This window comes from Pseudochaenichthys georgianus, chromosome 16, assembly GCF_902827115.2.
Source record: "Pseudochaenichthys georgianus chromosome 16, fPseGeo1.2, whole genome shotgun sequence".
In the NCBI taxonomy this organism is placed as follows: Eukaryota; Metazoa; Chordata; class Actinopteri; order Perciformes; family Channichthyidae; genus Pseudochaenichthys; species Pseudochaenichthys georgianus.
Window position 1 is genome coordinate 23349252 of NC_047518.2, and position 10080 is coordinate 23359331.

General features: G+C 45.7%; 1 long non-coding RNA gene across 1 annotated transcript; it reads left to right on the forward strand.

Moving 5' to 3' along the window:
- The first annotated feature begins 5940 nt into the window (after positions 1-5940).
- LOC139435494 (uncharacterized) lies at positions 5941-7083 on the forward strand. Its single transcript, XR_011644736.1, has 2 exons — positions 5941-6486; positions 6864-7083. It is a non-coding gene; the product is annotated as an uncharacterized lncRNA (long non-coding RNA).
- The last annotated feature ends 2997 nt before the right edge of the window (positions 7084-10080 follow it).

Here is a 10080-nt window from a genome sequence, read left to right on the forward strand (position 1 = left end):
ACTCCAAAAAGACAAGTAACACTATTTAGCATTTTGGCTAATCATTCCTGTTGGCTAAGCTAACACTGTGATGCAGTTCCACCAAACACAAAAGTAATAGATAAAAAGGATAATATTGGACAATAAATGAATAATATTACACCAAATAAATAAGTAAACACATATATATATTCATTCACTGGCCATTCATTTAGAAAATGTAACTCCAAAAGACAAGTAACACTATTTAGCATTTTGCCTAATCATTCCTGTAGCTTCTTGGCTAAGCTAGCACTGTGACGCAGTTCCACCTAACACATAAGTAATATATAAAAACAGAGAGATTACATACCTGTTGTGGAAGTTCAACATCCGAGTCACTACTGTCCGGATCCAGGTCTGGCTGGAGGAGATCTTCATCATCCGACGAAGAGTCATCTGGTATGATCATAGCTATCGTCAGCTAGCATCTCTAGCACCTGCTCTGTGGTGAAGCTCTCCCTTCTGGCTGCGTAATGCGTAATGGAGCCGGAGCGGGTGTAGTTTATACTACGCAGGATCATATCTTTGGAACCCATTGGTCGATTTGGGTGATTGACACCTTTTCTGAACCGTTGGAGCCAATAGAATCGAGTGACAGTTAGTAAATCCCGCTAAACACTTACGTCAAGTAGAGAGAGGTTTGCGTAAACAGCACGTAAAACAGCAATAGCTCGGGACTGCGAAACTTTGTACCTACTCTGCTGCCATGAATGTAATGATAGATTATCAGGAACAATTCTAAAGTGACTAAGAGACATTGGATTAACCTTAAACAGCGTTTTTATTACCTTGAACAAGAGCTTTGATCACAAAACAGCAACGGTAAGACATTATTGTTATGGTTTTGAAAACTGTTGTTTTTTCTTCTTCTCTGTTCTGGCTGCTAGCTCAGTGAGTTTGTGTCCTACAGTGATGATACTTATAACAAAAATAATCTGTGGAGTATCAGCTTTCAGATGATATGTAGTTTGTGCAGAAAATATTAAGTTTTAAAGATCGTTTTTGCTAGTTAGCACCGGAAGTAGCATCTGCCCGTTTTAGCAAAGGGCTAATGCTAACGCTTCTTGTGAGACTTGTGTTTTGTTTCTGTAAAAAGGGTTCGTATTGTCAGTTAGCTGAGATTCTTCTCGTTAATCTGGTATAACACATTAATAGGTTTTTAATATATTTAATTTATATAGCGCTTCTCATCTGCCAAGACAAATCTCGAAGTGCTTCACAACAAGGGATACTGATACGCTTTGAGATAATAAAAGACAAATAATTGTAATAATAATAAGAAATCAAAAAATAAAATATAAAATAGAGTACAAAAATAAAAGTCGGAGATAGCGATAAAAATGGCAGTACTCCAGGTGTACCGTGCTCAAAGTTTATTCGAAGGCCTGCCGAAAGAAGAGGGTCTTAAGGCCGGTTTTGAAGACCTCGGTGGAAGGGGCAGATCTCAGCTGATCTGGGAGGGAGTTCCAGAGGCGCGGGGCGAATGAGCAGAAGGCTCGGTCTCCCATTGTTCGGAGACGTGTGCGGGGGATGTAGAGAAGAGGAGCGTGGCTGGAGCGGAGAGAGCGGGTAGATGTCTGGGTATGAATGAGGTCACAGAGGTATTTTGGGCTTTGTCCATTCAGGGCTCTGTACGTGAGGAGCAGAACCTTGAACTGGATCCTGTAGTGGACTGGGAGCCAGTGTAGTTTTGCAAGTATGGGGGTTATGTGTGCTGACCTTTTTGTACCGGTGAGAACTCTGGCTGTGCTGTTCTGGACTAGTTGCAAGCGGTTGATGGATTTGGCTGGGAGACCGGAGAGGAGTGCATTGCAGTAATCTAGTCTCGAGAAGACGAGTGCATGAACCAGTTTTTTTATGTCATCAGTTGAGAGTGAGGGCTTCAGTCGGGAAATGTTTTTCAGGTGAAAGAAGGAGGTCTTGGTGATATGTTTGATGTGGGCTTGGAAAGACAGAGTGGGGTCAAACCTCACACCGAGGTTGGTGACAACGGAGGAGAGAGGAATGAGCTGACCATCAAGGGAGGGGCTGATGTTGGCGGCCTTGGCAAGCTGGTCGGTGGTGCCTATCAGGATTGCCTCCGTCTTGCTGCTGTTGAGCTGAAGGTAGTTGGTGGTCATCCAGGAGCGGATGTCTTCCAGGCAGGTGTTTAGTGTTTGGATAGTGGTGGTATTGGGTTGTGTTTTGATGTAGACCTGAGTGTCGTCGGCATAGCAGTGGAAGTTGATGTTATGTTGTCTGATGATATGACCCAGAGGTAATAGATAGATTAAAAACAGGATCGGCCCCAGCACTGAGCCCTGTGGGACCCCGCATGTCACTGCGGTGTCGTCAGACCTGGAACCCCCCAGAGACACGTGGTACTTCCGGTTGGTGAGGTAGCTTGAAACCACTTCAGAGCCTGTGTCCGTCACCCTGGTGTAGGTCTCGAGGCGGTGGAGGAGGATGGTATGGTCCACTGTGTCGAAAGCCGCACTCAGGTCAAGAAGGACCAGGATGCTGGGTGACCCAGAGTCGGCTGCCATCAGTAGGTCGTTGGCTACTTTTATTAGGGCTGTTTCTGTGCTGTGTGCAGGGTTTTTAAATATTAAGATGCCCTGAGACACAGTGTTGTGAAAAAAATAAACAGGGTCCCCGTCGGCGGGGACCTTCGGGCTTAACAGGTTAAGACATTTAGCTTATCTGCTAAGGAGAGGGCCCGCCAGATACTTGACATTCAAGGCCTAGGAGACAGCAAGCCATCTCAGCTAATGGAGAAAATGCTAAATCTACTAGGGGGGGAAGACCCCCGGATTTTATTCATGGGTATTTTCCTGCGTCACTTGCCTCCCCGGGTCCAGACGGCGCTGGCCGCACGGAGCCCCGTGCCTTGGCTGAGGAAGCGGATCGTTTTTTCCTGGCTACACAACAGCCCGGTAGACGTTAGCCGCGACGCTCAGCGGCCCATCTGCAGTCAAGAAAGCGTGGCGGGGGCCGGACACGGCTGTATCGAGCCGGCGTGGAGACACCGGAGAGTGCCTTTACCACGCACGTTTCGGGACAATGGCGAAGAAATGCATCGCTCCGTGCAGCTACAAACCCCCGGGAAATCGACAGCGTTTCGGTGAGCCTGTTTCTGTGAGTCTGTTTCTGTGTGACACGGGCGCTCAACTGAGCGTAGTTCCGGCGTCGAGTGAAGACGTCACCCGTGGTGGGCACGGACCGCGATTGACGACGACTAACGGCGTTCCCATTCGCACGTACGGCGTGTTTGTGCATCGGAGGACAGCGGACATTTCTTTTCCCCTCCTCGGAGTGGATTTTTTGTTGTGCTCATGGACTCTTAGTGGACGTTAAGAATAGGCGTGTGGTTGATGCCTTAACGTTTTCTTCACTCGTGTGCACACTTGGCAGCGCAGCGTACGACGGGCTGTCGGGCTCGCTGTCGGGGGCAGACACGTTTCTCAGACTGTTGGCCGAGTTTCCAGACCTGTCGCTGCCCACCTTCTCTACGCTTACCACTAAGCATGGCGTGGAGCACCACGTCACTACCGAGGGGCCTCCTGTCTACGCCAGGGCCCGGCGGTTGAACCCTTCTAAGCTGGCTGTAGCGAGGGCGGAGTTCGCAACCATGGAGCACCTGGGCATTGTCCGCCGCTCCGACAGTCCTTGGGCTTCCCCCCTGCACGTCGTCCCCAAACCGAACGGCAGGTTCCGCCCGTGCGGGATTACCGCCGACTCAACGACGCCACTACGCCTGACCGCTATCCGGTGCCGCACATTCAGGACTTTTCGGCACATCTGGCCGGTACGGGGGTGTTTTCCAAGGTGGGCCTGGTGCGTGGATACCACCAGGTGCCCATGCACCCCCTGGACATTCCCAAGACAGCAGTGATAACTTCTTTTGGACTTTTTGAGTTCCTGCGGATGCCTTTTGGACTCAAGAATGCCGCTCAGACGTTCCAGCGCCTGATGGATTCGGTGCTGTGGGACCTGCCGTTTGTGTTTGTCTACCTCGACGACATACTTGTTGCCAGCGCTTCAGTGCAGAAGCACCTGTCCCACCTCCGAGCCCTTTTCACGCGGCTCAACGAACACGGATTAATCATCAATCCTGCAAAGTGCCAGTTCGAGGCTTGTCAGCGCGCTAAGGTCCCTTTGGAATGTTTCCTGGTGCCTGAGAGGAGGTTTGACCACGTCAACATCGACCTGGTTGGTTCATTGCCCTCCTCTCAAGGTTTTTCCTACCTCCTCACCATGGTGAACAGGCTCTTGTCCCCGTGACGTATGACCCTGAACGTACCGTCGTAAGGGGGCCACAGAGGACCGCGGTGGGCGTCGTGGCGAATAAAGACAAAATCCGCCGACCGTAATCCGGGGGACACCCGGAAAGCTGTGTTGCTGTGCTGCGACGTGGGGACGGGCGCGAATGTCCCAGCGGTCTCCAGCAGGGAGGAGCGCTGCCCGGCCACAGACCAGGGCACAGTGGCGGTGGGAATGAATTCCCCGGGGACCCGTAGCTTCTGGCCATAGACGAGCTCTGCCGATGAGGACTGCAGGTCTTCTTTGGGGGCACACCTGAGGCCGAGCATAACCCACGGGAGCTTATCCACCCAGTTGCCGTCTGTCAAGCCGGCACGCAGTGACGTCTTCATGGACCGGTGAAACCGCTCACACAATCCGTTAGCCTGGGGGTGATATGCGGTGGTGCGGTGCAGCTTGACCCACAGCAACAGCGTTCCACAGCTCCGAGGTGAACTGAGAACCGCGGTCAGAGGAGAGGTCAGACCCGTTACCTCGTAGGTGCAGGGGGGATGGCACATCTTCGCTTTCGCCCTGTAGCGTGCATGGTAATAACACAGGCCAGGGCTGGAGTTGCTGACGTCGGCCCCGGAGCTTCTGCTTCATGCCTGTACCAGGGAAGGTGCCGCTGCGTGTCGGGGCCAGCACCTCCGGGGCAAAACGCTGTGTTGCCAGGAAGAACCGGTCGGCTTCTTCGGCCAAAGCGCGGGGCTCAGTAATAGCCGTATTAGCGAGCGCTGTCTGTACATGTGCCGAAGAAACAGTTCTATGAACAAAAAATGTGGTTCTTCCGTACCCAGCAGGCTGAGCATCATCTCCATGTGGTCAGATGGCTTGTTGTCTCCTAGGCTATGAATAGTGAGCAGGCGTCGGGCCCGTTCCGACCGTGACAGCTCAAAAGTCTTTAGCGCTGCATATGTATCCTGGGCAGGAGGAGATGTAATAAAGCCCACCGTCCGGGTCGCAGTGGAGCTCCCCAGCACCGAAACGACGTGAAAATAGCGTGCTGCGTCGTCAGTCACTCCGCGGAGAGCGAACTGAGCCTCCGCCTGAGCGAACCATGCAGCCGCAGATATTTTCCAGTTTGAAAAAAACGGCGTTACTTGCCATGCTCGGTTCAGTCTCGGATCCTTCAACGAGACTTATGTCGGGGTCACCAATGTAGTGCCGAGAGACGGGAGTCGGAGGCGGGGTATCAAAGGTACAAGCTAGACTTTTATTTAGCATCTGAAAACACATGTAAACAACTTCATGCCCGGGAAGCAAAGACCGGCGGAAACAGGAAGTCCGGTTCACTAAAATGTCCGTGCAGAACAATACCCCAACCCATAGATCCGTGGGTGAATAATGTCAATCACCACAATATACATATTAACTTTCAATTTTATGCATTTCAGTTCTTCAATAACATTACTTAATTATCACTTCACTTTCCTGACACAGTGCTACTAACATACATTCACTGTCGATTGTCATTTTTTAATATTCTTTGCGGAATTTGGCCGTGTAAAATGTCCTCTTGGGTTGCCGTACAGCCAATGCGAGACCCGTGCTAATCTGGCCGTGCAGATATGGTACCTACACCCATAGATATATAAACACTAGATGGCTCAAGGGGGAGTCGCCCATAGATATATATAAACACTAGATGGCTCATGGGAGATTTTCCAGCGTAGCTGACCGGCCGCCATCTTGCTACAGTCAACAGTTACTCTGATTCGCGTTATGGTAGCTGTTGTCAGGTGAGTGATCTGCACAAAAATACTCTTAACTCACTGAAATCTTGACTGATTTACAAACGGTTTGGTTTATTATAAACATGATTAGCATGGCTATGATACAGGATGCTTGGACATGTTGAAATTGCAGCTTTTCTTTGTGTATGTGGTTGTATTTATTAGCTGGCTAATAACAAGAGGCTGTCAGTGAGACCTAGTATTACAAAGTTGACCCACAACTCCACCAGTGGGAGAGGCAGAACTGCTCTTTCTTTCAACACAACTTAAGTTACACATGATTTCTTCCAAGTGGTTTGGCTTGTTAAAAACATCTTGCATTATGATACAGGAATTTGCTGGCTTTGTGTTTACAAAAGTACCTGACTATGCCGGACTTTTGTGCAGCCTACGGATGCTCTAATCACCGCAGTCTGGAAACAAGAACCTGTGGGATCACCTTTCACGTGTAAGATATGACAATATTATGACTACAATTAGGATAATCGTTAATTACTTAGTGGATGTATGTACATTACAAGTCCTGCTACACAGGATCAGTGGGGCTATGTGAGATAATAGTATTGCAAGATTGTTGTTGACCCAGCCTCTTTAGAATATGTTGTTACCATTTCTTTACACAATTATTTAATGTTTCTATTGGACACCTTTTTTATTACTCTTAGTGTGGTTGTCTTATTCTTAAAGTAGGCTATACATACATGCATACATACCAAAAATATGATAATTTCGGTGTGTATTTTTGTCCTACCCTTAATGTTAAAGGAAAGAAGGGAGGAACATGTTGACAATAATTTATCTGGCTACCTTTCTCATGTTTTTAAGGTTTCCCAAAACCAAAGAGAGGAGGAGGCAGTGGGAACTCGCCCAAAGAAGGGACGGTTTTGTTTCCTGTGACAGGACACTGCTCTGCAGTGAGCACTTCAGGAGTGAGGAGCTGGCAGGAGACGCAGCACTATGTTCCCCACATATGTTTATGTTTGCTCAGTCTAATAAACCCATAACATGGTTGTGAAAGAATACCAAAGCTGAGGCTGGACGGTGATTGATTGTTGGTGTGCCATGTGTTCTTCTTAATAATAATAATACATTTATTTTGGGGGGCCGCCTTTCATAACACCCAAGGACACATAGGATAGTTTATGTTTAAATTGTTCCCTATATTGCATAGGGGCAATATAGGGAACAATTTAAACAGTGGATTTTGTGATATATCAGCCGGGGTGAGACAAGACAAACCACAAATGGACTACAGAAGGACACAAAAGGACACATGGTACAGTTTATATTATTCTTGGTCTTTTTTCAATAACATATTTCAAAGGTTCTGGATTTGTTTACAAATCTAGAAACTAAATACAAAACTAGGATGATATGAAGATCTCATGTCAAAAATAATTGTGATAAATTAGACAGAACTGGCCTGTCTGTGAGCACATTTTATGTTGGTTTGGTTCTTCTGATAAAGGTGTGTGAATATCTAAATAATATACCAACATATGCTATTGTCATTAGTTGTGTCCCTGTTCTTAAAGCTAAGGCATTGCTAAATTAACAACTCTTGGCTTACAGAGTGGTAACATGAGACCGATTTTTATATATAAAATATAAATGTATTTTAATTTTATAATTTATTTGAAATATTAACAATATAATAAAATAAATGGAAATATATACACCGGCAAATATTTAATATAAATACCTTGTGTGTGTGTATAGCTATTGCTTTATCTGATTAATGTTATTTTCATATGAAAGTCCATGATTATAAGTATGCAGTATCATAACTACATCTTTGATGTTTATAAAAAACCAAACCGTTTGAAAATTGGTTGAAAATTGAGCAAGCTATGGTTATTTAAATAGTAAACCATAATGTTATGAATGAGAGAACTGCCTGTAGCAAGATGGCGGCCAAGTGGCAACGTCGGTCTCCATTGGCCAGCAGCGCGGGTGAGTCATCTAGTGTTTATATATATCTATGGAGTCGCCAGCGTAGCTCACCGGCGGCCATCTTGCCACAGTCAACAACTACTGCTAGAGCTGTTGTAAGGTGAGTGATCTGCACAAAAATACTTGACTGATTTACAAACGGTTTGGTTTATTATAAACGTTATTAGCATGGCTGTGATACAGTAGACAACAAGACATGTTGAAAAAAAAAATTAATGATTATAATTATGCAGTATCATAACTACATCTTTGATGTTTATAACAAACCAAACCGTTTGAAAATTGAGCAATCTATGGTTATTTCAATAGTGCACCATAGACATAATACGTTATTACTAGGGCTGTCAAACTATTAATATTTTTAATCAGATTAATCACAGTTTAAAAATTAATTAATCATGATTAATCACCATTCGAACTATGTCCAAAATATGCCATTTCTTTATGTATATTGTTGTGGGAATGGAAAGATAAATGAAAGAAGGCGGATATATCCATTTAACATACAGTACTATCTATGTATCTCTGCGTCTCTGTGTCAAAATGAAAGACAACCCACACACCTATCAATCATCAAACCGTGGGGTCTTAATTCATTACGTGTTGATTTCCATCAACGGGGAGTACTTCAGTAAAGTCGAAAGAGGGGGGGGGGCGCGCTAGTGGAGTACTTTGTGACCACAGAGTGTGAACGTTGTGATCAGCTGTTTTAGCGCAGTTCTCCCGTGAAGGGGGGGGGGGGACAAGTCCGTTGTACAGACCGACGTTAACAGCAGCCCTGTATGTGCACACGGAGACCGACTCTGTCGTCCGGTGATCTAACCGCCTTCTGGAAAAGCTTCACAAGTACGTCGGTACGCAAATGCGCTTTGTTACACAAGTGACGGTACGCATTTCAGAGTACATAACCTGCGTACCAGTTATGTGCACCCCTGTACCAGAGCCATATTATTACTATTATATGGCTCTGCCCTGTACTACGGCACAAGTATTCTCCGTCGGGACTTCCTGCAACAACACCACGCCGTTATCAAAGATGTTCTATTGAGAAGACGATCACTACGTGACAAACGTTTTCAAAACCGTGGCTGCAATCAATCTGACTAACTGCTGCCTGTGCAATTTACTCCGCGCGAGTTGGCAGACTTTATTTTGCTTACTTTAACATAATTTCTCATGGTGGGGCTAAGCCATTTCTTGGTATGGGTGTAGCCTACCCCAGCCATACCCTGGCGCTGCCACTGGTGGCACGTATGGGGCGGGCCATTCTGCACATGCGTTAAATGCGTTAAATATTTTAACGCAATTAATTCATAAAATTAATTACCGCCGTTAACGCGATAATTTTGACAGCACTAGTTATTACTAAAACCAATAATAATCGAATGCATAGGCAATTGTGTAATGTGAAAAATATATATTTATATAGTCTTTTTACGTTGTTAGCTAAAGTGTTTGTCAGTTCGGCTTTATTAAACGTTTGTGTAGAAAGGTTAGCAAGGGTAGGTCTGCATTTGTTGTTGTTGGCAATGACACTGATGTCTTTTAAAAGAAGAGATAATACAGATTAAAAGTGTTTCTGGCCTTTAGTTGTAGAATGTAATGTATACTGAAATAAGCTGTTTTCACACTTAAACAGTGTGCAAAGGCTGGCCGTATGAAGTATTGTTTTAATTGAAGTTTTAGTCTATAACCATACATTTTTTAAACATTTGTTCCTGTTTTTTGTAGACGCATCTTTCAATCCTCTGTGGCACTGCAAAGCCTGCAGTGAAACGCTGCACAACATGTTGCAAACTGTTCCACTGTCCTTTGTGCCCCAAATTCAAACCCTGCGCACCATCCCAACTCGAGAAGCACTTGGAAGTGCACTTAAAAAATGGCATAATATTTAAAGGTAACCGACACATATACTGATTAGGGATGCACGATAATTATCGGTCCGATATTAGGAATTATGACGTCATCCCGATAAACCGATAACAGTATTAATAGCCCCGATAATATACAATTTTTTTTTTGGGTACAAAAAAAGAAAAAAATACTGCGGTGTGGGTGGATTGGGATGAGGGGCGCTTGTTTTTCACTC